The sequence below is a fragment of the Streptopelia decaocto genome (assembly GCF_964273445.1).
Source record: "Streptopelia decaocto genome assembly, chromosome: 22".
Lineage (NCBI taxonomy): Eukaryota > Metazoa > Chordata > Aves > Columbiformes > Columbidae > Streptopelia > Streptopelia decaocto.
In genome coordinates this window covers 1,076,054-1,101,751 of record NC_138677.1, presented here as the reverse complement: position 1 = coordinate 1,101,751, position 25,698 = coordinate 1,076,054, and the positions used below count along the sequence as shown (strand labels likewise).

The window sequence follows — 25,698 nt, the reverse complement described above, 5'->3', positions numbered from 1 at the left end:
CAATGCAGCAGCTTCCAATCCAGAGTGAGCATCCTGCTTGACCAGGGTCTAGGTGCAGAGGCTGCCAGTACAGTCAGACTGGTGGACGTATCACCAGCTGGGATCTACCCCTCAGTGTTTCTGTAAAGTGCTCTGCTGTTGAGACAACAGCCTCAAGTTTTCCTTTGGCTCAGGGACTAAAGTCACTGTCTGGACAATAAGTCGGTTAATGCCTGCATATTGCAATCTTGCCTGACAATTAAGTCCTAAGGCTGTGTTGCAACTTGACAAGAAAAGGAACTGGTTAACTGAAATGCATAGTACTGATTGAATTGTGTAGTGCTTCTGTCACTGTGAAAAAACCCACCTGTACGTGGAAATCTGGATCAATAGGAAAGGGGACTTCATCCGTTACTCTGCCCCTAGACCGGGTTCATGTTCTTGTTCCCATCCCTTTTAGCCATTCCAGCACAATAAGGCTTTGGGGCAGGGATCACAATGTGTTCCCTCCTAACTAAGGGGTAATTTCTACCATCTCTGGTACCTGAGGGGACTCTAATAAAATCTAGTTCTTCCCATGCCTTTGAATGCTCAAAAAATATTACATAGCAAAGAGAGCTAGAGAGGTCTGTGGAAATCTGCATGGGTACTTAGAGCTTCTCTCAGACACAGATCCATGACTGAACGTATCCAAGCCCTCCAGCAGCCACTGAGGTGGCTGAACGCAGAGGCTCATTTTGCAAAGCTCTGTCACACGGTGCCAGTACTGGAGGATGGGGAAAACTCACATGGGGAAGTGGAACGAAACTGCTCGTTGCCCCAGGTGAGCTGTTTTTTTCTTTTCTGGTTCAAGGCTGACTCAACAGAGATGAAACTGTCCTCTAGCTTCAAAAATAACAGTGTAGTGGCTCTGTGGAGCAATTCGGGATTGTTTTAGTATTCCCTGGACATGAGCATTAGCTTTGCTTTGCATCCAATGTGGGGAAAAGAAGCAAGTGAAAGGTGAAGAGGAGTGAAATATAAGAACTCCACATGAAAAAAAAAAAACTAGTGGTCATTTGCAAGTGATGTAGAATTGGATTTTTCAAGGCAGGACATGGAAATGGAATTGCCTTGTTGCTTTTCCTTGTGGAGTTAATGAGACCGTAGTGCAGGAAGGACGAAGAGTAAACAATGGACATGGAGGTCAGACATAACACATTGCAAGAGAGTGAGTGGAGAAATGGAAGGATTCCCTTGAGGACAAGTATTCAGGTGGATGGGGGTGCATAGGAGTGCATGAAGGTTTTTGCAATGACAAACAACAGAATGTCTATGAATACCTACCAACCGAGGCTTGGACAGGGAACCAGGCTGGTGGTAAAACCAAGTAAGATTTCTGAGATTTGGGACAGCGAGTAGTTCAGGGGGAAAATTCAATCCACCCACAGCCAAGGCAAAATGCACTTCAGAATCAGGCTGTTACAAAAAGTGATTAACAGTGATCCCTTGTTTGCTGTAATATCTGCTCGATATTGTAGAACAGGAGAGATGGTCTGCAGGGCAATGATGTATAGAACACCAGCTGTAGAGCTTTTGTCTGGAAGAACCTCTCAGCTGTGGCAACTTCTGTAGGTTCATGCCACTTATTTTCCCCCTGTGAATGGTTTCACACTTGCAACATTGTCGAAGTAAACTTTGTGTGGGGTTTTCCTTCTAGAAGTTTAATAAACTCATATTTGGAGGAAGAACTAACTTTCTTCTTTCTCCAGGTGTGTGAATGTTGCAAGTTAGGTAAATGCACAACTGTAAGTTAAGTACACTCAGGTTTGAAAAATATTCACAGAATTCTCTGTAGTTTATTTCTTCCCTTAGTTGTGATTAAAATATGGATAAGATAATGTGTCTGTAACTATAAACAAGGTGGGATGTCCTGATAGCTCCTTGTATTTCGAGATAAATGGTGTAACAAAACTAAAGGAAACTTTAAATATCAATTATTCTTTCTTTGAAAATGGTGAGCATATACTCACGTTCAGGGAGCTCACCTGAGCATTCCAATCAGAAACCCCAAGCAGAATTTCTCACTACTTCACTAATTAAATCTCGAGTAAATTTTCAACCATAATTGCACATTCTCTAGGAGTTTTTTTACTTTCAAATAGGAAAAAAAGAGCTGGGAAGTGTAAAAGACTCTTAGGAGTTGGCCAAAACAATATTTTCCCTGCATTTGAAGAGAGTGAAAGGATCTGTACACATATCTCCTACAACTTAGATGTTATCTCTGCTTTCTCAGAAATTAAATCCCATTTTCTTTTTTGGATGGAGAGAAAACTGCATTGCAGTCTGGGCTGTGCAGGAAGAAGGACAGAGAGATGTCACCTCTGGGAAGGATTTTGGATTTGGCAGACACCAGTGAGTGAGGTTTTGATGCATTGGGCCCCAATCTCCATTTCTGTGTGAATACATTTTTCCAGTTATGTATCATTTGGTTTACAGAGCTTCCAGCATGCTAAGCCTGTTTATATCATGCAAAAGGAGCTAGTTGTGCACATTGGCAGCATGCATTTGGACACTTCTGGCTAAATTACACAAGTTTGACTCCAACTGGTATCTGTTTGCAATGTGGTTTTACAGGCGTTTCGGTGGGGTTGTGGTTGTTGTTGTTCTTTTTCCATTTACTGTCTCAGAGGCGAACTATGGGGAATGCATGGCCTGAATTCAGTTTTTGATATTGGATGTTTCTGCATTATATTTTTCAGCCCTTCTTGCAATAATCATGCTATTCAGGTTCTTCTGTTACTTAGTGCAACTGAAGTGGCATGATACACGTTCGCATTTCATAGTGACGAACCCCTCAGAGTGGACACAGGAAGTATTAATGAATACTATGTGAAGTGCAGCCATTAAAGTAGTATGAACAATGGAAGGGAACAAAGCAGAAAGGTAGCACAGACTAGTCAGACTAAATTTAAAAAACTGATTGGAAGAGCGTGCTTTTTCTCTTTTGCACAACAGTGCAAGACTAAGACACTTGGGCACTTTGGTGTCCTGAAAAGTCCCCGTGCCAGTGAATGACTGGTATTCCCCAAGCAGCCTGAGAAAATCATCCCTGAGTTTTTAACTTTCACTGCTCTCTGTGTCCCAGTTCCCAAGACAAATGGCAACTCCCATCCAAGGGGTTCATCCTTCTCCCCACAAGAGGAAACAGATGGGCTGAGAGAGCAGACTGAGCCTTGGGTTCTTGTTAGGGTGTGTAGCATTGTGTGAACAACTATGCAGGAAAACTACAGTTTGGGCCAGGGACGAAGCTACATGTTCTGCCAGGTATGTTTTCTTCTCCTGCTTCAGCAATTTATGCTGTCTCCTCTTGCTGCATTCCCACTTTTAGCCAGTTTGAGTTCAAAAAGAGAAGTCAGAGGTGCAGCTGGAAGACACAGGGGATTTGTTTTCCCTGGTCTTGGCATGGCTGGGCAAAGGCTTGGGGAGAGGTGCTGCTTCTGCAGTGGCTTGATGGGCTTTTTGTTATGGAAGGAAATGCTGTGTGATTATGGCAGCAGCTACACCAAGATGATCTTTGGCTCAGGGACCAGACTGTCCGTCCACCCCAGTGAGTGTGCAGCTTGCCATTGGTCTTCCATCTGTCTGTCTTGCAAAAGGACTGCTTTTATATTCATCCTTTTGGTTTATCTTTATTCACCTGAAATGCCTTCTCTCCCTTCACAGGCTCTGGGAATGCTTTCAGTGCAGTCTTTAATGAGGTTGTGGTTGCACGGAGCAAACCTCAACTTGAGGTCTGCATGATTTTGGGGAATGTGTCCTCTGTGCCTTGCTGGGAAGGTCCTTGTCCACCACTCTGACAGCTTCCTTGCTATGGGAGATGAGAGGAGAGCATTTGTGTAATGGCTTTTGTTACAGTGAGTGTCAGTGGGAACAGTTACACCTTTGGAGCTGGGACAAAGCTAAGTGTGAAGCCTTGTGAGTACTGTCTAAGCTACTCCTAGCCCTGCAGGGCAATGCAGGAATGTGCAAGGCAGGAATGTCAGGGGGTACATTTTGGGAAGCCTTCCTGTGAACACGCACAACCCGGTGCCCTTTCTCTGAGAATGGAAAAGCTGTGAGCTGCTGTGGGTGTAGGGGGGACAGGGCAGGAGGTTTGTCTTTGGGAAGGGGAGAAAGCTCTTTACAAAGGCATGTAAGTGCCGTGAGATGCAGAGAAATGCCTTGGTCTCATCAGAAGGGTCTGAGCAGCACTGGCTGCTCCGAATGGGACTCAAAGGCAGAGCTGCAGCCCTTGTTGGAGCAAGAGCAGCTGTTTGTTAGCTCAGTGTGTGTGGAAGGATGCTGTCATAGCTCAGGAAGTAGTGTTTTCTATTGTCTTTCACCCTTTTTTCCATACACAGTTGGAAAAGACAAGCGTCAGACTCTTTTGCAGGTGACATTCCTTTCTGCTAGCTGTGGGGTTGTTGTAGGGCTCTCCATGGTTGTGTAGTTTGCTGGGGCAGGTTTTTGTAAGCTCAAGTTCAGGCATGGAAGTAAACTTTCTGTGAAACTCAGGAAGTATCTCTGTGTTAACTGGCTATAATGTGTGCCCCAAAGGAGCACCTTGCTTTCCCTTCTTGGTCTCTATGGGAAATCTTGTCCCGTTTTCTGGAGTACAAGCCGTGTGCAGTTTTGGTTAGTGGATGTGTCCCTCTGTGACTTCAGCATCCACCTGGAAAGTTGCCTTTGTGAGTGGGACACAACTGATTGTAAATCCCTGTAGGTAGAAACCCAACCTGAAGGAGCAATCGTAGGAAAGTCACACTCCTTAATTGGGAAAACAAAACAGCTGAGTTGTTAGGAACTGGTCTGCAGAGGGATGGAGTGTGTGTTTGCACATGCACACGTGTCGAGAGTTATAGCAACCAGAACAAAAATAGACGTTTTGAAGATGTTTAGTGTGTGCAGGAGATTCCAGGGAAAGATCTCTGCTTTTAGGGCTGTTATTTCAGGGCCAGGTGAGGAGCTGTGTTCGTGATCCTGCGTGCTTTCTCTGCATGGGACAAGGATGCACTCAGGGCTCATCTCAGTCAGAGCTGAAACAGATGACCAGCTGTGGCTGTTGTTAAAGAAGCTCCCAGCCACAGAGCACAGCTTTGGAAGGAATAAGCTAGATCAGGAAAGATGTGACCTACTGGGTTTTTGTTGTGAAGGCAAACACTGTGTGACTGCTAATGGCAACCGAGTCACCTTTGGAGGTGGAACTCAGCTAAGGATAAATCCCAGTAAGTTTCAAAGCCTTTTCCTGCTTCACTTGGTGGAACAGTTTTGTGGTCATGAACTAGTGTAATTAAGCAGTGGGAGATGGGTTCAATCTGTGGGGCTGTTTGCTCTATTTTTTTTGTAGTGGCAGTAGAGACCTTGATTCAACAAGGCCGTGAATTCACTCCTTCCCCTTACTCCTGCCAGATCCTGATCTCTGCCTTTCACATTAGCAGACTGGGATCCTGAATCCTCTTGCTCAGGGATAGACATTTTGTGCCTTGGCCACCCATAGTTGTGAGAATTGGCATGGGCTGCTGGTGTCTCTGTCTAGCACAGCCCTGGGGGATGGTCCTTTGCTCTGCTGAAGACAGGCTGAATTAATACTTTGATTGCATCACAATTGTAGTTGTCATCCCTCCTCTAGATGAGATTCCCAAGAGATTTGTTATCAAGGCTACAGTTGTTCCTGGCTTCAAATGTGTGGTGTGGATGGGAAGGAGTTGTTCTCCTGGAGATCAGTTGTAGAGTAGCTAGCATGAGAGCTGTGGTTTTTGCTGAGCTGTGGAGGACTGTGTGAACAGAGGGAACTACAAAGTGGTGCTGGGGACAGGGACACGCCTGGTAGTGAAGCCCAGTGAGTACAACTGCTGCCCAGCTGGGGGTATTTCTTGTTATATCATATCCCAATCCTGCCTCTCAACCTCTCTGAGCATTTATCTGATTGGATCAGGTTGGTTCCTGGCTCTGGCAGAACCCTGGATCTCCAGGGCTTTTCCTGAGGTAGGCTCTACTGGTCCTCTCTTTCCAACCTACCCTTCTTTTCCTTGCAAGAGGATCAGGTCTTGCTTTGGCAGAAGTGTGCAGCACGGCATGGTGGTGTAGTACAGCGTGCAGCATTTTTGGAAGTCTGCTGGGAGTCTTCTGCTTATGGGGGACTAAGCCAGGGGTTGAGCTCCCCAGGACTAGGAGTTGCCTTTCTCTGTAAGGATGGGGATGAGATGTGTTCTTGTTGAGGTGAAAACCACTGTGTGAACTACGGCAAGATCACACTTGGCCAAGGAACACAACTTCAGGTGTTGCCTAGTAAGTGCCACCACTTTCTTGTAGTTTCCTTCCACATGTGGTAAAGCTACCCGCTTCCCAATGGGCAGCAGGATTTCCATCTTCTCTCTTCCTGGGCATTTCTTTAGCTATGGAACATGACTTTACCATTAGGCCACGTCCTGTCCCAGGGGCTCATCCCTCTCCTCAAAAGGAGACTGAAGGGGGTGAGTATCAGGCTGCGCTTTAGTTTCTTATAAAAGTGTGTAGCATTTGTTAACTTCAACACAGGAAGACTTCAGTTTGTGCCAGGGATGAAGCTGCATGTTCTGCCAAGTGTATTTTTTTCTCCTGCTTCTCCACTTCACACTGTCTCCTCTTATTGCATTCTCACTTTTAGCCAAATTGAGACCAAAAGGAGAAGTCAGAGGTGCAGCTGGAAGGCACAGAATAGTTTTTTTCCTGGCCTCGTCATGGCTGGGAAAAGGCTTGGGGAGAGGCGCTGCTTCTGAAATGGCTTCCTGGGCTTTTTGTTATGGGAGGAAATGCTGTGTGATTATGGCGGTGGCTACAACAAGCTGACCTTTGGCTCAGGGACCAGACTGTCCATCCAACCCTGTGAGTGTGCAGCTTTCTTGTGTGTCCTTTGTCAAAAATCCTTGAACATCCACTGGAGCACCCTGTAGAAATCCTTGCTGTATCTGAGTCATGTAACAGATGGGAAGGAGAACATAGGTGTTATTTAATTCAATACAGATAATTAAAACATTCAGGGGATTTTCTGAGGTGGTGGGCATGGACAAAGGGTCCCACTTGGGTGAGAAACTTGACCTGAAACACGGTTTCAGGAACAGATTTTCCGATTTGTTGAGTAGCTGCACTTTGAGCCTTCTGTGTCAGAGAGCTTTGCAATCGCTTTTTGCACAAGGCCATTCACAGAGGCTACAGGGACGCTGTTTTAATTAAATGTGTGTGTTTTTATGGTTCAGAGAAAATAACTTTTGGAAAGGGGTCTGAGCTTTCAGTGGTAGCCCATAAGTTGCCAGTTGCACTGGGAACAGGAATTGACTCAGTTTTCACTTCTTCCTTACTGTTTAGCAGTGAAAATCTTGGGATCTGAATGATGAAATTCTCCAGAATCCTCAAGGTCTTGTCTTGGGTGTGTCCCATGGCTTTGGCTCCCTATGAGGTATCTAGGTGTCTATGTTAACCAATTTGAGTGATTCTCCCTTCACTCTGTACATAGATGGGGGTGTTTGCTACAAGCAGTTACACTCCAGATCAATTTACCCACGGGCTTCTGTCTCTGTTTAAGCAACTCTGGAAGCTGCAGTGATGCTATGGCATGGCATTCTCAAAACCATTCTGGGAGAGCTAGGTACCTCCATCTGCAATGTCTGAAAGATGCTTCAATGTCTGGCTTATGTTAAGTAGTAGAAAAGCTTACCGCATTTAGATTGAATTGTGGCAAGCTGCATTTTTTCCTTCTCTTGATACCTCTTGTGTTTTAGATTCCTAAATATATTAAACATTATATTACAGTCTTTGAAAAGCACTGCAATTCTTTGGAAACAGTCTGTCTTCCTCAGTATCGTTGGTGCTACTTCTGTAGGCCTTGCTGCAGCCACTGCTGCCCACCTCTTTGGATGAGCGCCTCACCAGTACTGGCCATTCACATTCCAGGATGACCAACATGGTGGGTGCTGTCCCAGACCCCAGTGAGTTACTGGAAAAGGGAGGTAGGGCTGCCAGCTTTGCTACTTCCCTGTGTGAATGCTGCTGTGGGGAAGGTGATGTTTGGCAGGGGACCATTTTAACTGTGAGACCTGGTGAGCAGCATGGTATGTTTAGGATAAGTGTGATTGGCAGTCACATCTGTAGTACTGAGCTGGGTACTCAGCTCTACGGACCGATATGTCTGAGAGTGCTGAAGGGTTTGGAAATGTCCAAGGGCCCCAACTCCACCACAACACTCCAGGAGCCTATAAGGCACCTAGACAAGGCTGGTAGCCAAGCTCTTCAGTGTGCAGGTATCCTCGGTCTCTGGGTGTTATGGCTGTTTGACTCCATGAGTACACTTTTCCTGAGATATGGTCCTGGTCCTGGTGTAGGACAGAGCTGAAGGCAGTTGGTGCAGCATGTTTAGGTCTCAGGGTCAGAGGCAAAATACATTTACCTAGAGTCTAAATGGTAAGGGATTGAGGAGAGTCTTTCCTCCCGCTCTGTGGATGAATTTCAGGAGTTGTGGAGGGGACGATTGCACCTGTGCTCAGCAAGATTTTGACAGGGTTTGTTGCACTGGGTGTATGGTGCTGGAGAAAAGGTTCTCTTTGGGACTGGAACACGGTTCTCAGTGCTGCCTCGTAAGTACACAGTGCTGTCTTTTGGGAAGAGGGTCCTGAATGAACCTGAAGGACAAAATCTGCTACCTAATTCAAGGATAGGGATGCAGACAGTTTCTGCTTGGTATGTAAAATGCTCCTTGTCATGATACATAAAAGGTGTGAGAGTTGTACAGTGACTGGCATGAGACTTGTGGTTTTTGCTGAGCTGTGGAGGACTTTGTGAACACAGGGAACTACAAACTAGTGCTGGAGACAGGGACACGCCTGGTAGTGAAGCCCAGTGAGTACAACTGCTGCCCAGATTTGGGGTATTTCTTGTGCTGTCTTAAAAATTAAGAAATATTAAGGGAACCACTTCTCTGAGAAACGCAACTGAGCTGCTGTGGTCTGAATGCAGGTGCTTTGTGTTTGAAATCATGCATGAGGCTGACAGAGACATTTTTGTAAGGAAATGTGTCAGAGTGTGAATACTGCAACCAAAGTCACTTTTGGAAAGGGAACAGTGCTTTCAGTGATACCAGGTAAGCAACAACTTGCCCTGGACACTGGAATCACCTCATTTCTGTCTTGCTCTTGGTTATTTGAAGGGGAACAATTTTGAGAAGCTCAAGATCAGGAGACTTGTGATGCTCCTGGTATCCCCTGGACTTGGTTTTCCCTCATGTCCTCTGCCGTCTGTTGTACTGTCAGAGCTTCTTTACGTGACTATTTGCATTCTTCCCTTCACCCCGAGCACAGATGGATGTGTGTGCCACTAAGAACTGATGGCCCAGAGAACTTGGCAGACCTGATCCCATCCATACCCATGTTGTTCCAATGGTCCTGTGTCTGTCCTATGTCCCTGTGTCCCACAGGAGGAGGAGGAGTGAGAGCCTTGACATGGCTGGGAAAAAGCCTGGGGAGATGTGCTGCTTCTGAAATGGCTTGCTGGGCATTTTATTATGGAAGGAAATGTAGTGGGATTATGGCACCAGGTATGACAAGCTGACCTTTGGCTCAGGGACCAGAATGTCCATTCAGTCCAGTGAGTGTGCAGCTTTCCTGTGTGTCCTTTGTCAAAAGTCCTTGAGTGTCCACTGGATTGCCTTGCAAACATCCTTGTTGTATCTAGGGCACCTTCCATAGTGGAAGGAGAACACAGGCACTATTTCATCTAAGGCAGTCAATGAACAGGAGTCTCCGAGATGGTGAACTATGAGTGACAGTCAGCACTGTCTTGTCATGGTGTGTGTGACCAGCTTTAACAAGTGGTGGGGAAGGTTATTGAAAAGAGGGGAAATGCTGTGTGACCAGAGGAACTGGTGTGTATAAACCTGTCTTTGGCTCTGGAGCAAGACTCACTGTTAAGCCATGTAAGTCCAACACTGTTCCTATGTTTTCTGTTTTCTTTGAGGCCTTTCTTTGGGTGGCTGAGAGCAGCAATGTGGCTGGGTGTTTCATCGTTTATATTTGGTCATATGTAGTGATGGACTTTCCTTTAAGGGAATGTGCCCACTTCATCCAAAATGACCCCTACTGCTCTCACTTTGGATAGGATGGTCCAAGTGGCCACACTCTTCTACCAAAAGTGCTGTGGGCAGGCTGTCCAACTCCACTGTGTCCTGGTGGGGGTTCTGTTGCAGTAAGAAGCACTGTCACTCTTCTACTGCTCCTCCAAGCCTGGACATGAATGGGCAAAACCTTGGGGAGAGGTGCTGCTTCTGAAATGGTTTGCTGGGCTTTTGGTTAGAGATGGAAACACTGCGTGATAGTGACTCAAGCTTCAGCAAATTGCCCTTTGGCTCAGGGACCAGACTGCCTGTCCAGCCCAGGGAAGGTGCAGCTTTTCTGTCTGTCCTCTGTCAATAATCCTTAAGTGTTCATGGGAGCGCCCTGTAGATTAACTTGTTGAGTTCCTATCACTGTAACAGTGGAAGGAGAAAAGAGGTGCTGTTTCAAGTCTTGTGTCTGGAACTGATTCCATGTGGCTACTTCTGCAGTTTAGAGAAACACGCTATTGGCATGGTGGTCCAGGATGCTGCTGGTCCATCTGCCAGCAGGAATACAGTTGTGATTTAGGACAGCCAGAGACATTGACCAAATTATACTCACTACCTGTGTATGGCTGTGGAAGGATGTAGGGGATATGTAAACGGGGATTCAGTTCTGTTCCTGACCTTGAGACTAGAGGTAATTTGGCCAAGGCCCAGATTGTGCTCAGTGCAAATGTTTCCTAATAGCCATGTCAAGTATGTAGATTGTAGATAATCATCTATAGTATGTAGATTGTTTTCTGGACAGTAACCAGAGAGCAAAAGCTGTGGATCATTATGATAGTTGCTTTTGGCCTTGATAAGGTGTGGATGGTGAAAGAAGGAAAACAATGCAGCTGAGCAGATGCGGATGGACCCGTAGAAAAGCCGAGCAAGTGGAATCACCCTCCACTGATCTACTCTGCAGAAATGAAGCAAGTTTCCAATCTAGACGAAGCATCCTTCTTGCCCAGGCTACAGGTGAAAATGCTGCCAGCGCAGCCAAATTGCTGGAGGTGTCGCCAGCTGGGACCTGACCCTCTGGGTTTCTGTAAAGTGTTCTGCTGTTGAGTCAACGGTCTCAAGATCTCCTTCAATTCAGGGACTCAAGTCAGTGTCTGGTCTATTCAGTGAGCTAATGCCTGCATGTTGCAGTCCCACCCAGCAATTGTGTCCTAAGGTTGTGCTCCAGCAGCATCATGGGAAAAGTGCACAGGAGCAGAAATGTAAAGTGAGCTCTCAGGGAAAGCTTAAGTTACTACTAAATTGAAAATGGATGAGAAGAATGTGCTCTTTTGGACAGAAGTGCAAGACTACAGGTGAGAGATGAGACTGATCCTTGGGTTCTTGTTAGGGTGTGTAGCATTGTGTGAACATCAACACAGGAAAACTGCAGTTTGGGACAGGGACGAAGCTACATGTTCTGCCAGGTATGTTTTCTTGTCCTGCTTCTGCAATGTATAGTGTCTCCTCTTGCTGCATTCCCACTTTTAGCCAGCTTGAGTCCAAAAAGAGAACTCAGACGTGCAGTTGGAAGGCACAGAGGATTTGTTTTCCCTGGTCTTGGCATGGCTGGGCAAAGGCTTGGGGAGATGTTGCTTGTGCAGTGGCTTGTTGGGCTTTTTGTTATGGAAGGAAATGCTGTGTGGTTATGGTAGTAGCTTCAACAAAGTGACCTTTGGCTCAGGGACCCGACTGTCCATCCAACCCAGTGAGTTTGAAGCTTTCTTGCTTTTCCTCTCTCATAAACCTTAGACAGTCTACCAGAGCGCCCTGTAGTTGTGTTTGTTGTTTCCATGTTATGTTACAGATGGGAAAGAGAACATAGGTGCTTTTTCAAGATAATCTTCTGCCTGGCAGTGCCTTCCAGGTGGTAAACTTCCACAATGCTCCAGCTTCCAATCCAGAGTGAGCATCCTGCTTGAGCAGGGTCTAGGTGCAGAGGCTGCCAGTACAGCCCAACTGATGGAGGTATCACCAGCTGGGATCCACCCCTCTTTGTTTCTGTAAAGTGATCTGCTGTTGAGACAAAAGCCTCTAATTCATCTTTGATTCCGGGACTAAACTCACCACCTGGCCAAGTAATTGTGTTAATGCCTGCTTGTTGCGATCTTGACTGACAATTGTGTTGTAAGGCTCTGCTCTGACTTGGCAAGAAAAGGAATTGGCTAGTAATATGCATAGTACTGATTTAAATGGTGCAGTACTTCTTGCATTGAGAAAAAAAAAACCACCTGTACATGGAAATCTGGAGAAATAGGAATGGGGACTTCATCCGTTATTCTGCCTCTAGACTGAGTTCATGTTCTTGTTCTCATCCCTTTTTGCCATTCCAACACAATAAGTCTTTGGGGCAGGGATCATATTGTGTTCCCTCCTAACTAAGGGGTAATTTCTACCCTCTCTGGTACTGCAGCGAATTGAAACAAATCTAGTTCTTCCCATGTCTTTGAATGCTCCAAAAACATTACATGGCAAATAGAGCTAGAGAGGTCTATGGAAATCTGTATGGGTACTTAGAGCTTCTCTCAGACACAGATCCATGACTGAATGTGTCCAAGCCCTCCAGCAGCCACTGAGGTGGCTGAACGCAGAGGCTCATTTTGCAAAGCTCTGTCACACGGTGCCAGTGCTGGACAATGGGGAAAACTCACATGGGGAAGTGGAACAAAACTGCTCGTTGCCCCAGGTGAGCTGTTTCTTCTGTGGGTCAAGACTGACTCAACAGAGATGACACTGTACTCTAGCTTCAAAAATAACAGTATAGTGGCTCTGTGGAGCAATTTGGAATGGAGGTAATAGCTTTGCTTTTTAACAAATACATGCTAGAAATGCATGCAATGTGGGGAAAAGAAGCAAGTGAAAAGTGAAGAGGAGTGAAATACAAGAAATCCACATGAAAAAAAGATCTAATTGTCTTTAGTTAGTGATGGAGGATTGGATTTGTTAAGGAGGGACATGGAAATGTAATTGCCTTGAGGAGTTTCCTTCTGGTTTTGAGACTGTAGTACAGGAAGAATGAAGAGAAAGTAATGGACATGGAGGTCAGACATAACACATTGCAAGAGAGTGAGTGGAGAAATGGAAGGATTCCCTTGAGGACAAGTATTCAGGTGGACAGGGGTGCATAGGAGCGCATTAAGGCTTTTGCAATGACAAACAACAGTGTGTCTCTGAATACCTACCAACCGAGGCTTGGACAGGGAACCAGGCTGGTGGTAAAACCAAGTAAGATTTCTGAGATTTGGGACACAGAGTAGGTCAGGGTAAAAATTCGATCCACCCACAGCCAAGGCTAATGTTTGCTAGGAGCATAGCAAAATGCAGTTCAGAAGCAGGATGTTGCAGGAAAAGGAATTAACAGTGATCCTTTGTTTGCTGTAATATCTGCTCGATATTGTAGAACAGGAGAGATGGTCTGCAGGGCAGTGATGTAAAGTACTCAAGCTGTAGAGCTTTCCTCTGGAAGAACCTCTCAGCTGTGGCACCTTCTGTAGGTTCATGCCACTCATTTTCCCCCAGTGAACGGTTTCACACTTGCAACATTGTTGAAGCAAACTCTGTGTGGGGTTTCCCTTCCAGAAGTTCAATAAACCCATATTTGGAGGAAGAACTTTCTTCTTTCTCCAAGTATGTGAACTTTGCAAGCTACATAAATGCTTAACTAAGTACACTCAGGTTTGAAAAACTACTTCAGTAATTAAATCTTGAGTATATATTCAGCAATAATTGCACATTCTTTAGGATTTTTTGGCTTTTGAATAGGAAAAAATAGCTGGGAAGTGTAAAAGACTCTTAAGACTTGGCATGATTTTGTTGGCACGATTTTGTTGCACTGGGTGTATGGTGCTGGAGAAAAGGTTCTCTTTGGGACTGGAACACGGTTCTCAGTGCTGCCTCGTAAGTACACGCTGCTGTCTTTTGGTAGTGAAGCCCAGTGAGTACAACTGCTGCCCACCTTGGGGGTATTTCTTGTGCTTTCTTATCCCATCCTCCCTTTCCAACTCTCTGAGCATTTATCTTTATCTGATCAGATCAGGCTTGTCCCCTGGATGTGAACGGGCTCTCCAGCACTGGGACCTTCTTTCTCAACCTGGTTTTCTTTTCTGCTGCAAGTGGATCTCATCTTTCTGTGACAGAAACGTGCAGCATTTGCTGGTCACTGACCGGTCATCTCACAGCAGCACTAGAAATCCACAGACAGCCAAACCTGATGAATTTCCACCATGGGTTCCCTGCACATGAACAGCATTTTCGGATGCATGTTCCCGTTGATTCTAGGAAAGCATTACCATAGGTGCGAGCTGTCACTGCTGGGTCCTAAAAATTAAGAAATGTTAAGGGAAACACTTCTCTGAGAAACACAAGTGAGCTGGGAAATATATTTTCCCTTGTTCCAGACAATGAAACTGGACCCAAACCTGTTGTGTCAGGGGTATTTGCTGTGGTCTGAATGCAGGTGCTTCATGTTTGAAATCATGCATGAGGCTGAGAGAGACATTTTTTGTAAGGAAATGTGTCAGAGTGTGAATGCTGCAACCAAAGTCACTTTTGGAAAGGGAACAGTGCTTTCAGTGATACCAGGTAAGCAACAACTTGCCCTGGAGCCTGGAATCGCCTCATTTCTGTCTTGCTCTTGGTTATTTGAAGGGGAACAATTTTGAGAAGCTCAACATTGGGAGACCTTTGATGCTCCTGCTAGCCCCTCGTTGGTTTTGCCTCATGCCCTGTGCCGTCTGTTGGCATCTCCTGTCCAAAGGGCTCATCCCTCTCCTCAGAATAGGAGACCAGATGGGATGAGAGAGCAAACCGAGCCTTGGGTTCTTGTTAGGGTGTGTAGCATTGTGTGAACACTAATGGAAGAAAACCACAGTTTGGGCCAGGGACGAAGCTACATGTTCTGCCAGGTATGTTTTCTTCTCCTGCTTCAGTAAGTTCTGGTGTCTCCTCTTGCTGCATTCCCACTTTTAGCCAGTTTGAGTCCAAAAAGAGAAGTCAGAGGTGCAGTTGTAAGACACAGATGGAGGCTCTGTTTTTTCCTGGTCTTGGCATGGCTGGGCAAAGGCTTGGGGACAGGTGCTGCTTCTGCAGTGGCTTGAGGGGCTTTTTGTTATGGAAGGAAATGCTGTGTGGTTATGGTAGCAACCTCAACAAAGTGACCTTTGGCTCAGGGACCAGACTGTCCATCCAGCTCAGTGAGTTTGCAGCTTTCCTGTTTTTCCTCTCTCATAAACCTTAGACAGTCTACCAGAGTGCCCAGATGGGAAAAATACCATAGGTGTTTTTTCAAGATAATCTTCCGCCTAGATCTGCCTTCCAGGTGGTAAACTTCCACAATGCACCAGCTTCCAATCCAGGGTGACCATCCTGCTTGGCCAGGGTCTAGGTGCAGAGGCTGCCAGTACAGTCAAACTGGTGGAGGTATCACCAGCTGACATCCACCCCTCTTTGTTTCTGTAAAGTGCTCTGCTGTTGAGACAACAGCCTCAAGTTCATCTTTGATTCAGGGATTAAACTCACCATTTGGCCAAGTAATTGTGTTAATGCCTGCCTGTTGCAATCTTGACTAACAATTCTGTTGTAAGGCTGTGCTCTGACTTGGCAAGAAAAGCAATTGGTTAGTAATATGCATAGTACCGATTTAAATGGTGCAGTACTTCTTGCATTGTGAAAGACCCACCTGTACATGGAAATCTGGACCAATAGGAATGGGGACTTCATCTGTTACTCTGCCCCCAGACCAAGTTCATGTTCTTGTTCCCATCCCTTTTTGCCATTGGAGCACTCTAAGGGTTTGGGGCAGGGATCATAATGTGTTCCCTCCTAACTAAGGGGTAATTTCTATCATCCCTGCTACCTGAGGGGACTATAATAAAATCTAGTTCTTCCCATGCCTTTGAATGCTCAAAAAATATTATGTAGCAGAGAGAGCGAGAGAGGTCTGTGGAAATCTGCATGGGTACTTAGAGCTTCTCTCAGACACAGATCCATGACTGAATGTGTCCAAGCCCTCCAGCAGCCACTGAGGTGGCTGAATGCAGAGGCCCATTTTGCAAAGCTCTGTCACACGGTGCTGGTGCTGGAGGATGGGGAAAACTCTCATGGGGAAGTGGAACGAAACTGCTCGTTGCCCCAGGTGAGATGTTTCTTCTGTGGGTCAAGACTGACCAATAGAGTTGAAACTGTACTCTAGCTTCAAAAATAACAGTGTAGTGGCTCTGTGGAGCAATTTGGTAAGGTTTTAGCATTCCCTGGAGATAAGCATTAGCTTTGCTTTTTAACCAATGTGCATAAAAATGCATCCAATGTGGGGAAAAGAAGCAAGTGAAAGGTGAAGATGAGTGAAATACAAGAACTCCACTTGAAAAAAAAAAAACTAATGGTCATTCACTAGTGATGTAGATTTGGATTGGTCAAGGAGGGACATGGAAATGTAATTGCCTTGTGGCTTTTGCTTGTGGAGCTAATGAGACTATAGTGCAGGAAGGATGAAGAGTAAGCAATGGACATGGAGGTCCGACATAACACATTGCAAGAGAGTAGTGGAGAAATGGGACTAAACCCACCAGCTGGCCAGGTGAGTTAATGCCTGCATGTTGCAATCTTGACTGACAGTTCTGTCCTAGTGCTGTGCTCTGACTTGGCAAGAAAAGGAATTGGCTAGTAATATGGATAGTACTGATTTAAATGGTGCAGTACTTCTGTCATTGTGAAAAAAAAACACCTGTACATGGAAATCTGGACCAATAGGAATGGGGACTTCATCTATTACTCTGCCCTTAGACTGAGTTCATGCTCTTGTTCCCATCCCTTTTTGCCATTCCAGCACAATAAGGGTTTGGGGCAGGGATCATAATGTGTTCCCTCCTAACTACCTTCCCTTTCTACCAGCTCTGGTACTGCAGCAAATGGAAGGAAATCTAGTTCTTCCCATGTCAGGAATGCTCCAAAAATATTACATGGCAAATAGAGCTAGAGAGGTCTGTGGAAATCTGTATGGGTTCTTAGACACAGATCCATGACTGAATGCGTCCAAGCCCTCCAGCAGCCACTGAGGTTCACATTTCATAGCAACAACCCCCTCAGATTGGAATTAAGGAAGTATTAATGAATACAATGTGAAGTGCAGCCATTAAAGTAGGATGGAATAAGTGCACTTTGGCACTGTGTCCTGAAAATTCTCAGTGTCACTGAATGACTGATATTCCCCAAGCAGCCTGAGAAAATCATCCCTGAATTTTTGTCTTTCGTTGCTCACTGTGTTGCATTTCCCAAGGCAAATGGCACCTCCTGCCCAAGGAGCTCATGCTTCTCCCCACAAGAGGAGACCAGATGGGGTGAGAGGGCAGACTGAGCCTCGGGTTCTTGTTAGGGTGTGTAGCATTGTGTGAACAACAACTTAGGAAAACTACAGTTTGGGCCAGGGACAAAGCTACATGTTCTGCCAGGTATGTTTTCTTCTCCTTCTGCAATTTATCCTGTCTCCTCTTGCTGCATTCCCACTTTTAACCAGTTTGAGTCCAAAAAGAGAACTGAGAGGTGCAGCTGGAAGGCAGAGGATTTGTTTTTTCTGGGACTTGGCATGGCTGGGCAAAGGTTCTGGCACCAAGCTGTTTTTTGGAAGTGGAGCTAAACTGAAAATTGATCTTGTAAGCAGGGACAAATGTTTAATTTGACTCTATGTAAGTCTAGAATGGCCAGGAAATGCTTGACTTTGTCAATGTATTAAGTAGCTGCAGTTTCATTTTATTTTAAATTTAGCACCTACATTGCTGCGTAACCCATCCAATCTGCAAAAATCAAAATGTCTTTTTGGAAAACCAAACCAAAACAAGTCCAAAGAAAGTTGCCAAATTATGGCTGAATTTTGTGAGTGATCAGCATAAATCTACAGATGCAGAACAGATTAATTATTCAAAGATGGGGAAGGGTAGGAGGTAGGAAGGGGGAGGTTAGTCCATTTATCGGTCTTCATGAAACCAAGAGCTGACTTGATAAAATGCTTTAACTCTATTGAAAAAATGGGCTTTTTTTTTTTTTTTTTTTAACATGATATGCAGCAGCAAATAGAAAAATAAGGGACCAGAAGTTTAGAGTTGGGGATTAAAATAAAAAATAATGTTAAGACTAAGCATACCTCTTGCCCAGAGTACAGGTGAAAATGCTGCCAGCACAGCCAAATTGCTGGAGGTGTCGCCAGCTTGGACCTGACCATCTGGGTTTCTGTAAAGTGTTCTGCTCTTGAGTCAACGGTCTCAAGATCTCCTTTGACTCAGGGACTGAACTCACTGTCTGGTCAATTAAGTGGGTTAATGCCTGCGTATTGCAATCTCACCCAGCAATTGTGTCCTAAGGTTGTGCTCCAGCAGCATCATAGGACAAGCACACAAGAGCAGAAGTGTAAACTGAGCTCTCAGGGAAAGCTTAAGTTATGGCTAAAATAGAAAATGGATGAGAAGAATGTACTTTTTCTCTTTTGCATAAGAGTGTAAGGGTAAGGCACTTTGGCACTGTGTCCTGAAAAGTCCCCGTGCCAGTGAACGACTGGTATTCCCCAAGCAGCCTGAGAAAATCATCCTGAGTTTTTAGCTTTCACTGCTCTCTGTGTCCCAGTTCACAAGGCAAGTGGCATCTCCTGTCCAAGGGGCTCATCCCTCTCCTCAGAATAGGAGACCAGATGGGGTGAGAGAGCAGACTGAGCCTCAGGTTCTTGTTAGGGTGTGTAGCATTGTGTGAACATGAACGCAAGAAAACCACAGTTTGGGCCAGGGACGAAGCTACATGTTCTGCCAGGTATGTTTTCTTCTCCTGCTTGTGCAATTTATGGTGTCTCCTCTTGCTGCATTCCCACTTTTAGTCAGTTTGAGTCCAAAAAGAGAACTCAGAGGTGCAGCTGGAAGGCACAGATTTATTTTTTGCTGGTCTTGGCATGGCTGGGCAAAGGCTTGGAGAGATAGTGCTTCTGCTGTGGCTTGATGGGCTTTTTGTTATGGAAGGAAATGCTGTGTGGTTATGGTAGCAACTTCAACAAAGTGACCTTTGGCTCAGGGACCAGACTGTCCATCCAGCTCAGTAAGTTTGCAGCTTTCATGTTTTTCCTCTCTCATAAACCTTAGACAGTCTACCAGAGTGCCCTGTAGATGTGTTTGCAGTTTCCATGTTATGTTAGAGATGGGAAAGTGAACATAGGTGCTTTATCTAGATAATCTTCTGCCTGGATCTGCATTCCAGGTGTTAAACTTCCACAATGCAGCAGCTTCCAATCCAGAGTGACCATCCCGTTTGACCAGGGTCTAGGTGCAGAGGCTGCCAGTACAGTCAAACTGGTGGAGGTATCACCAGCTGACATCCACCCCTCTTTGTTTCTGTAAAGTGCTCTGCTGTTGAGACAACAGCCTCAAGTTTTCCTTTGGCTCAGGGACTAAAGTCACTGTCTGGACAATAGGTGGGTTAATGCCTCCGTAGCTGCAATCTTGCTTGACAATTAAGTCCTAAGGCTGTGTTGCACCTTCACAAGAAAAGGAACTGGTTAGCTAAAATGCATAGTATTGATTTAATCGTGTAGTGCTTCTGTCACTGTGAAAAAACCCACCCGTACATGGAAATAGGAAGGGGGACTTCATCCGTTACTCTGCCCCTAGACCGGGTTCATGTTCTTGTTCCCATCCCTTTTTGCCATTCCAGCACAACAAGGTTTTGGGGCAGAGATCATAATGTGTTCCCTCGTAACTAAGGAGCAATTTCTACCACCTCTGGTACTGCGGTGAATTGAAACAAATCTAGTTCTTCCCATGCCTTTGAATGCTCAAAAAATGTTATATGGCAAATAGAGCTAGAGAGGTCTATGGAAATCTGTATGGGTACTTAGAGCTTCTCTCAGACACAGATCCATGACTGAATGTGTCCAAGCCCTCCAGCAGCCACTGAGGTGGCTGAACGCAGAGGCTCATTTTGCAAAGCTCTGTCACACGGTGCCAGTGCTGGACAACGGGGAAAACTCACATGGGGAAGTGGAACAAAACTGCTCGTTGCCCCAGGTGAGCTGTTTCTTCTGTGGGTCAAGACTGACTCAATAGAGATGACACTGTCCTCTAGCTTCAAAAATAACAGTGTAGTGGCTCTGTGGAGCAATTTGGAATGGAGATAAGCATTAGCTTTGCTTTTTAACAAATGCATGCTAGGAATGCATCCAATGTGGGGAAAAGAAGCAAGTGAAAAGTGGAGTGAAATACAAGAAATCCACATGAAAAAAAAAATCTAATTGTCTTTAGTTAGTGATGTAGGATCAGATTTGTCAAGGAGGAACATGGAAATGTAATTGCCTTGTGGCTTTTCCTTGTGGAGCTAATGAGACTATAGTGCAGGAAGGATGAAGAGTAAGCAATGGACATGGAGGTCAGACATAACACATTGCAAGAGAGTGAGTGGAGAAATGGAAGCATTCCCTTGAGGACAAGTATTCAGGTGGACAGTGGTGCATAGCAGCGTATGAAGGTTTTTGCAATGACAAACAACAGAATGTCTATGAATACCTACCAACCGAGGCTTGGACAGGGAACCAGGCTGGTGGTAAAACCAAGTAAGATTTCTGAGATTTGGGACACAGGGTAGTTCTTGGGAAAAATTCAATCCACCCACAGCCAAGGCAAATGTTTGCTAGGAGCGTAGCAAAATGCAGTTCAGAAGCAGGATGTTGCCGAAAATGGAATTAATAGTGATCCCTTGTTTGCTGTAATATCTGCTCGATATTGTAGAACAGGAGAGATGGTCTGCAGGGCAGTGATGTAAAGTACTCAAGCTGTAGAGCTTTCCTCTGGAAGAACCTCTCAGCTGTGGCAACTTCTGTAGGTTCATGCCACTTATTTTCCCCCTGTGAACAGTTTCACACTTGCAACATTGTCGAAGCAAACTCTGTGTGGGGTTTCCCTTCCAGAAGTTTAATAAACTTGTATTTGGAGGAAGAACTAACTTTCTTCTTTCTCCAGGTGTGTGAACTTTGCAAGTTAGGTAAATGCATAACTTTAAGTTAAGTACACTCAGGTTTGAAAATATTCACAGAAAAATTTGTAGTTTATTTCTTCCCTTAGTTGTGAATAAAAATATGGATAAGACAATGTGTCTGTAACTATAAACAAGGTGGGATTTCCTGATAACTCCTTGGATTTGGACATACACAGTGTAACAAAACTAAAGGAAACTTTAAATGTCAATTATTCTTTCTTTGAAATTTTTTAGCATATACGGACAGTCAAGAAGCTCACCTGAGCATTTGAATCAGAAAACCCAAGCAGAATTTCGACCTACTTCACTAATTATATCTCGAGTAAATTTTCAACCATAATTGCACATTCTTTAGGATTCTTTGTTTTCAAATAGGAAAAATAGCTGGGAAGTGTAAAAGACTCTTAGGAGTTGGCCAAAACAATCTTTTCCCGCATTTGAAGAGAGTGAAAGGAGCTGTACACATATCTCCTACAGCTTAGATGTTATCTATGCTTTCTCAGAAATTAAATCCCATTTTCTTTTTTGGATGGAGAGAAAACTGCATTGCAGTCTGGGCTGTGCAGGAAGAAGGACAGAGAGATGTCACCTCTGGGAAGGATTCTGGGCTTGGCAGACACCAGTGAGTGAGGTTTTGATGCATTGGGCCCCAATCTCCATTTCTGTGTGAATGCATTTTTCCATTTATGTATCATTTGGTTTACAGAGCTTCCAGCATGCTAAGCCAGATTATATCACGCAAAAGGAGCTAGTTGTGCACTTTGGCAGGATGTATTTGGACACTTCTGGCTAAATTACCAGAGTTTGGCTCCAACTAGTATCTGTTTGCAATGTGGTTTTGCCGCGGTATTGGTGGGGTTGTGGTTGTTGTTCTTTTTCCATTTACTGTCTCAGAGGCGAACTGCAGGGAATGCATGGCCTGAATTCAGTTTCTGATATTGGATATTTCTGCGTTATATTTTTCAGCCCTTCTCACAATAATCATGCTATTCAGATTTTTATGCTATCTAGTGCAACTCAAGTGGCATGATACAAGTTCACATTTTGTAGTGACAACCCCCTCAGAGTGGACACGGGAAGTATTAATGAATCCTGTGTGAAGTGCAGCCTTCAAAGTAGGATGAACAGTGGAAGGGAACAAAGCAGAAAGGCAGCACAGACTGGTCAGAGTAATTTAAAAAACTGATTGGAAGAGCGTGCTTTTTCTCTTTTGCACAACAGTGTAAGACTAAGACACTTTGGCACTTTGGTGTCCTGAAAAGTCCCCACGCCGGTGATTGACTGGTATTCCCCAAGCAGCCTGAGAAAATAATTCCTGAGTTTTTATCTTTCACTGCACTCTGTGTCCCAGTTCCCAAGGCAAATGGCACCTCCTGTCCAAGGGGTTCATCCTTCTCCCCACAAGAGGAAACAGATGGGCTGAGAGGGCAGACTGAGCCTTGGGTTCTTGTTAGGGTGTGTAGCATTGTGTGAACAACGACTTAGGAAAACTACAGTTTGGGCCAGGGACGAAGCTTCATGTTCTCCCAGGTATGTTTTCTTCTCCTGCTTCAGCAATTTATGGTGTCTCCTCTTGATGCATTCCCACTTTTAGCCAGTTTAACACCAAAAAGAGAAGTCAGAGGTGCAGCTGGAAGGCACAGGGGATTTGTTTTCCCTTGTCTTGGCATGGCTGGGCAAAGGCTTGGGGAGAGGTGCTGCTTCTGCAGTGGCTTGATGGGCTTTTTGTTATGGAAGGAAATGCTGTGTGATTATGGCAACAGCTATGAGAAGCTCACCTTTGGCTCAGGGACCAGACTGTCCGTCCACCCCAGTGAGTGTGCAGCTTGCCATTGTTCTTACATCTGTCTGTCTTGTAAAAGGACTGCTTTTATATTCATCCTTTTGGTTTATCTTTGTACACCTGAAATGCCTTCTCTCCCTTCACAGGCTCTGGGAATGCTTTCAGTGCAGTCTTTAATGAGGTTGTGGTTGCACGGAGCAAACCTCAACTTGAGGTCTGCATGATTTTGGGGACTGTGTCCCCTGTGCCTTGCTGGGAAGGTCCTTGTCCACCACTCTGACAGCTTCCCTGCTATGGGAGATGAGAGGAGAGCATTTGAGGAATGGCTTTTGTTACAGTGAGTGTCGGTGGGAACAGTTACACCTTTGGAGCTGGGACAAAGCTAAGTGTGAAGCCTTGTGAGTACTGTCTCAGCTACTCCTAGCCCTGCAGGGCAATGCAGAAATGTGCAAGGCAGGAATGTCAGGGGTACATTTTGGGAAGCCTTCCTGTGACCACACACAACCCTGTGCCCTTTCTCTGAGAATGGAAAAGCTGTGAGCTGCTGTGGGTGGAGGGGGGACAGGGCAGAAGGTTTGTCTTTGGGAAGGGGAGAAAGCTCTTTATAAAGGCATGTAAGTGCCGTGAGATGGAGATGGAGAGAAATGTATTGGTCTCATCAGAAGGGTCTGAGCAGCACTGGCTGCTCTGAATGGGACTCAAAGGCACAGCTGCAACCCATACGAGGTTCTGGCAACAAGCTGTTTTTTGGAAGTGGAGCTAAACTGAAAATTGATCTAGTAAGCAGAGACAAATGTTTAATTTGACCCTATATAAGCCTAGAATGGCCAGGAAATGCTCGACTTTGTCAATGTATTAAGTAGCTGCAGTTTCATTTTATTTTAAATTTAGCACCTACATTGCTGCGTAACCCATCCGATCTGGAAAAATCAAAATATCTTTTTGGAAAACCAAACCAAAACAAGTCCAAAGAAAGTTGCCAAATTATGGCTGAATTTTGTGAGTGATCAGCATAAATCAACAGATGCAGAACAGATTAATTATTCAAAGATGGGGAAGGGTAGGAGGTAGGAAGGGGGAGGTAAGTCCATTTATCAGTCTTCATGAAACCAAGAGCTGACTTGATAAAATCCTTTAACTATATTGAAAAAACGGGCATAATTTTTTTTTTTTTTTTTTTACATGATATGCAGCAGCAAATTGAAAAATAAGGGACCAGAAGTTTAGAGTTGGGGATTAAAATAAAAAATAACGTTAGCTAAACACACTTAAAAAGGGATGAACTCTCCAAAGTAATGTATATGTGTACTGGAAAACTTTCTATAAATTTTATGCTTTATATGTATGCAAATTATTGGACAAACCTAAAGAAAACTGAACATTGGTCTCTTGTTTTTAAAGCTAGGTACATTATCCGTTTTCCTTCTCTTATCTTCCTTCAAAAACGCCAGACTGCAGACCGTCTTAGGGAGTAGAACCTGGATTGGCATCTAAATTCCCATAGTCCCATCTTTCCGTGAGGGAAGTACTGTATTTTTTATTAAATTTTCAATGACTGGGTCACAAAACCTGTATTTGTGGATGTGTAAGTGGTAGCTTCAAAGATGGTTTTTGTTGGCTGGTTTCTCACTGTGTGAACGCTGCATATAAAGTCTTATTCGGAAAAGGGACAAAGCTTCTTGTGAAACCAAGTAAGAAACATGTTTATACATCATTCCTCCTGTATTGTGGATGCAGATTTGAGCAACACAGAGCCATATAGCATTGTAGTTTGGTAATATAAGGTATTGGCTAGTTGAAATCCATAGTACTGATTTCAATTACTGTAATAGTTCTTGGATTGTTTGCCCGTCTGGTGTATCCTGGCAATTGGAAAAAACCCACCTGTAGATGGAAGTCTTGATGAACTGAAAGTTGGATTTCATCAGTTACTCTGACCCAAGACCATGTTCATGTTGTTGTGACCCTCTCTTTTTGCCAGTGCAGCACGACAAGGCTTTGGGGCAGGGATCACATCTGCAAACGTCTTTGCAGGACCTGCTGTGCCAGGTCCATCAGTAAAGTCAATAGACTCATTTTTCTTTTAATGAAGATCTTAAGCAGCTTCAACACTAAGGGTCCATTTGCATAGTTGCATTAAATGCAGACAGTGTAAGCCTTCAGAAGAGTCTCTGAGATGGAGAACTTGTGTGAAATCCCCACACAAGTGAACGATCACTGATGAAACATGATTTTGTGCTTAAAAAAGTTTATAGCTGGAGGACTTCTGCTATTTACTGAATACAATGCTCCAGGGTGCTGATTGTCTGCCAGTGACTAGGAATAGAGGTGTGCATGGTGGACCTGTCTGTGTTTTTTGTAAGTGGATGTGTCACTGTGTGACTTCAACATACACCCAGAAAGTTGCCTTTGGGAGTGGGACACAATTGGTGGTGAAACCTGGTGAGTAAAAACCCAGCCTGAAGGTGCAAGGATAGGGAAGTCACATCCCCTACTCTGATAAATCCTGCTGGGCTGTGCTGGCAACTGGTTTGTAGAGGAATAGAGATTGTGTGTGTGTGTGTGTATGTGTGTGTGTGTGTAGGGGAGAGATATAGCAGACAGAACCGAGAAAGACATTTTGAGGTTGTACACTGTGTGCTGGAGGGTCCAGGAGAAGACTTTTGCTTTCCAGGCTGATCTAAGTCTGGAACGGCAGCTGTAATGACAAAACTGAGGTCCTAAAGTCAAGTGGAAGAAGACTGTTTTGATGTGTGAGGCTCTTTTTGCTCTACATTCTCTGGTAGCAGTAGAGACCTTGATTCAACAAGGC

The 25,698-nt window shown here is 44.8% G+C and overlaps 1 protein-coding gene across 1 annotated transcript in view; it reads left to right on the top strand.

Moving 5' to 3' along the window:
• LOC309449223 (T cell receptor alpha chain MC.7.G5-like) overlaps nucleotides 1-25,698 on the top strand; it is a gene marked incomplete at its 5' end in the record, with an annotated part of 441,544 nt that overhangs the window by 390,945 nt on the left and 24,901 nt on the right. The gene's annotated exons all lie outside the window — the stretch shown is intronic.